The sequence below is a fragment of the Acinonyx jubatus genome, chromosome B2 (assembly GCF_027475565.1).
Source record: "Acinonyx jubatus isolate Ajub_Pintada_27869175 chromosome B2, VMU_Ajub_asm_v1.0, whole genome shotgun sequence".
NCBI lineage: Eukaryota > Metazoa > Chordata > Mammalia > Carnivora > Felidae > Acinonyx > Acinonyx jubatus.
Genome location: NC_069385.1, coordinates 76,489,878 through 76,495,100, shown reverse-complemented (window position 1 = coordinate 76,495,100; position 5,223 = coordinate 76,489,878). Strand labels below are relative to the sequence as shown.

Sequence of the window (5,223 nt, the reverse complement as noted above, 5' to 3'; positions counted from 1 at the left end):
TTACAATATGGAATCAGAAGCCATATTGATAAACTTTTATTCTGTGTTACATTAAAATCTGCTTGTCTAGCTTGCTCTTTCAATGGATCTTTTACTCATGCATGATCTTATGACATTTGGAGCATGTTGATTCACTACGTTATGGAGATCTTCCAAATGTTGACATATTTCATTATACCATATCAAAAAATACAACCATTAGTATCACCGCCAATTTGATCAGCAAGGTTTTCACATACTGGAAAGCAATCAAGCTCATAGTAGCTGATTCAAAATTCAATTTTCTCTTGAAAACTCAAACTTTATCATTAAAAACAAATGTTGTCAGTTGTTTTCCTTGTAGTGACAGAAATAAATCATACATTTTTAAAAAAGATGTCAGCTACTTTCTGCCCATGGATACCACCGAGTAAGCATCATGAAAGTCTCCCTCCCACCGCCGTCATGTCTAAGTCAGAGTCTCCCAAAGAGCCTGAACAGCTGCGGAAGCTTTTCATCCGAGGTTTGAGCTTTGAAACAACCAATGAGAGTCTGAGGAGCCGTTTAGAGCAATGGGGAATGCTTACAGACTGTGTGGTAATGAGAGATCCAAACACCAAGCGCTCCAGAGGCTTTGGGTTTGTCACCTATGCCACTGTGGAAGAGGTGGATGCAGCCGTGAATGCAAGGCCACACAAGGTGGATTGAAGAGTTGTAGAACCAAAGAGGGCTGTCTCAAGAGAAGATTCTCAAAGACCTGGTGCCAACTTAACTGTGAAAAAGATTTTTGTCAGTGGCATTAAAGAAGACACTGAAGAACATCATCTAAGAGATTATTTTGAACAGTATGGGAAAATTGAAGTGATTGAAACCATGACAGACCGAGGCAATTGCAAAAAGAGAGGCTTTGCCTTTGTAACATTTGATGACCATGACTCTGTAGACAAGATTGTCATTCAAAAATACCATACTGTGAATGGCCACAACTGTGAAGTAAGGGAAGCTTTATCTAAGCAAGAGATGGCTAGTGCCTCTTCCAGCCAAGAGGTCAAAGTGGTCCTTGGAACTTCGGTGATGGTCCCGGAGGTAGTTTTGGTGGGAATGACAACTTTGGCCATGAAGGAAACTTCAGTGGACGAGGTGGCCTTGGTGGCAGTCAAGGTGGTGATGGGTATGGTGGCAGTGGGGATGGTTATAAAGGATTTGGTAATGATGGAGGCAATTTTGGAGGTGGTGGAAGCTATAATGATTTTGGCAATTACAACAATCAGTCTTCAATTTTGGACCCATGGAAGGAGGAAATTTTGGAGGCAGAAGCTCTGGCCCCTATGGTGGTGGAGGTCAATATTTTGCCAAACCACGAAACCAAGGTGGCTATGGCAGTTCCAGCAGCAGCAGTAGCTTTGGCAGTGGCAGAAGATTTTTAATTACTGCCAGGAAACAAAGATTAGCAGGAAAGAAGAGCCAGAGAAGTGACAGGGAAGCTACAGGTTACAACAGATCTGTGAACTCAGCCTAGCACAGTGGTGGCAGGGCCTAGCTGCTACAAAGAAGACATGTTTTAGACAATACTCATGTGTATGGGCAAAAAACTCAAGGACTGTATTTGTGACTAATTGTATAACAGGTTATTTTAGTTTTTGTTCTGTGGAAAGTGTAAAGCACTCCAACAAAGGGTTTTAATTTAGATTTTTTTTTTTGCACCCATGCTGTTGATTGCTAAATGTAATAGTCTGATCATGACACTGAATAAATGTGTCTTTTTTTAAATGTGCTGTGTAAAGTTAGTCTCCTCTGAAGCCATCTTGGTAAACTACCCCAACAGTGTGAAGTTAGATCCTTCAGGGTGATGCCAGGTTCCATTTGAAATATATGTGCAAACTGCTTGGGCACAGAAGCCATTGTCTCCATAAACATTGGTGTGGTTGAACTGACAGTTAATGTGTTGTGACCTGGAGGTCACCATTAAAAGGGTCACCCAAGCAAAGTCCTGGAGTTTATTTGGTTATTAATATGATTGTTGGCACATCCTATGCAATATATCTAAATTGAATTATGGTATCAGATAAAATTATAGATGGGATTAAAGCTTGTGTATCATCCATTATCATGTGTAATCAATAGATGATTTAATATTCTCTTGAAAAAAAAAAGATGCCAGCTAAATATTCATGTCTCAATACAAATTGTCAGTCATTCTTTCAAGTGAAAAGGAAACCTTTCCTGGTGTTCCAAGAAAAACATGGCTTGTTTACCTACAACTCAAACAAATCTAGAAATACTTTTCCTCAAGATAACCATCCTACTTCACATGCAGTAGAAATGTTTTGTGCACAATTACCATTTATCTACCTAGATTACTAAAAATAATGTGCTCAATAGCCAAGACTCAATAACTTTAATAATTTTTACTGCTCCATTGAGGACATTACTAAGTAAAACTAGCTTTTGTTTGTCTGCTTTTAGGGGTTTGTTTGTTTAATTTTTTATCTGAGTATAGTTGACACAAAATGTTACCTTAGTTTCTGCTGTACAACTTAGTGATTTGACAAGTTTAGACATCATGGTATGTTCACCACAGTATAGATACCATGTGTCCCATTACATCACTATTACAATATCATTGACTGTATTCCCTGTATGGTGCTTTTTATTCCCATGACTTATTCATTTCATAGAAAGTCTATATCTCCATCTCCCCGTCCCCCCCATTTTGTCCAATCTCCAACTCCCTCCCCTCTGGGAACCATCAGTTTGGTCTCTGTATTTATAGGCCTAATTCTGCTTTCTGTTTATTTATTCATTTTTTTTAGATTCCACTTATGAGTAGAATCATATGGTATTTGTCGTTCTCAGTCTGACTTATTTCACTTAGCATAATACATAGTACTGAAAGTCCTAGCCACAGTAATCAGACAAGAAAAGGAAATAAGAGGCGTGCCTGGGTGGCGCAGTCAGTTAAGCGTCCGACTTCAGCCAGGTCACGATCTCGCGGTCCGGGAGTTTGAGCCCCGCATCAGGCTCTGGGCTGATGGCTCGGAGCCTGGAGCCTGTTTCCGATTCTGTGTCTCCCTCTCTCTCTGCCCCTCCCCCGTTCATGCTCTGTCTCTCTCTGTCCCAAAAATAAATAAAAAACGTTGAAAAAAAATTTAAAAAAAAAAAAGAAAAGGAAATAAGAGGCATCCATATTGGTAAAGAAGTTAAACTGTCACTATATGCAGATAATATGATACTATATACAGAAAATCCTAAAGACTCTACCAAAAACTACTAGAAGTAATGATGAATTCAGTAAAATGGCAGGATACAAATTAATACCCAGAAATCAGTAGCATTTCTATACTCTAATAATGAAGTAGCAGAAAGAGAAATTTTAAAAACCACATCATTTACAATTGTACCAAAAAGAATAAAATATCTAGGAATAAACTGAGCCAAAAAGGTGAAAGACCTGTACTACAAAAATGATAAAACACTGATGAAAGAATTTGAAGATGACAGAAACCAACTGGAAAGATATCCCATGCTCATGTATTAGAAGAGTTAATATTGTTAAAACGTCCTTATAACAATATAAGCAACAAACGTTGCTTATAAAGCAACCTACAGATTCAATGCAATCCCTATCAAAATACTAACAGTATTTTTCAGACAATTAGAAAAAATAATCCTAAAATTTGTATGGAACCACAAAAGACCCTGAATAACCAAAGCAATCCTGAAAAGAACAAAGCAGGATATATCACAATCACAGATTTCAAGATATACTACAAAGCTGTGGTAATCAAAACGGTAGGGTATTTGCACAAAAATAGACACATAGATCAATAGAATAGACTAGAGATCCCAGAAATAAACCCATGATTATATAGTCAATTCATCTATGACAAAGAAGGCAAAAATATACAATGGGGAAAAGACAGTCTTTTTAACAAATGGTTTTGGGAAAATGGGACAGCTACATGTAAAAGAGTGAAACTGGACCACTTTCTAATACCATACACAAAAACAGACTCAAAATGGATTAAGGACCTAAACATGAGACCTGAAACCATAAAAACCCTAGAAATTACAGGCAGTCATTTCCTTGACATCAGCCATAGCAACATTTTTCTAGATATGTCTCCTTTGACAAGGGAAACAAAAGCAAAAATCAACTATTGGGACTACGTCAAACTAAAAACCTTCTTTGCAACAAAACAAACCATTAATAATAATAAAAAAAGACAACCTACTGAATGTGGTAAGATATTTGCAAATGATATATCCAAAAAAGGGTTACTATCCAAAATAGATAAATAACTTCTAACTCAATACAAAACAACAACAACAACAACAACAACTCCTATTAGATAATGGGCAGAAGACCTGAACAGACATTTTTCCAAAAAAGGCATCCAGATGGCCAACAGACACATGAAAAGATGCTCAACATCATTCATCATTAGGGAAATGCAAATCAAAATTACAATGAGGTATCAGGGGTTTTTTTATTTGTTTTTACTGAAAGTGTGTGGCAGTGAAGAATACAATGATGACTAGTACACTTTGGAGCCACTCTCCTGACTTGTGCTAAGGCACCAGAAATTGTACCCACCATTGATTTTGTACTGTCATTACTTGACCACAGGAAGTATTTATTTAATTCTTGAAACTAAAACTGTCTTCTGCAATAGTGTTTTGTGGAACACATTTATAACAAGTTGTGTTAAATGCCTCTTTAGTCCTTTCCTACTTCTAGACCTATGAAAGAGTTGTATTATCCTTCAAATTGACATATATTTAGGGGGTAGAAAAATTTTACCAATTTTCATTAGGCTTCAGTGTTCTTTCCTATAATTTACTAATCAAGTTTTGACTTATATCTGTAGTACCTAACACAATTACTGAAGCAGAGTATGTGTTTTGAAAATGTATGTTTCTTTATGCTTTATTATTTTTAAAAGAGTGTTTGAGGCTTACAAAACACATACATGACAAATGTATTTTTAAAAATCTGATCAAAGAAAAAAGTGCAGCATGAACAATTATTAAAAGTGGGTTGAAAATTTGATTCAGAGTGAGATAAAATCTCACTCAGAAAAGCCACATTATGAACTTAGGTTTCATAAGAATTGGGCAGAAGAGGGGCACCTGGGTGGCTCAGTTAAGCGTCAGATTCTTAGCTTCAGCTCAGGTCATGATCTCAGTATATGAGATCAAGTCCCATGTGCTGACAGCATGGAGCCTGCTTTGGATTCTCTC

The 5,223-nt window shown here is 37.1% G+C and overlaps 1 pseudogene; it reads left to right on the top strand.

Moving 5' to 3' along the window:
• Positions 1 to 425: 425 nt before the first annotated feature.
• LOC106970138 (heterogeneous nuclear ribonucleoprotein A1-like) lies at positions 426 to 2,081 on the top strand (annotated as a pseudogene).
• The last annotated feature ends 3,142 nt before the right edge of the window (positions 2,082 to 5,223 follow it).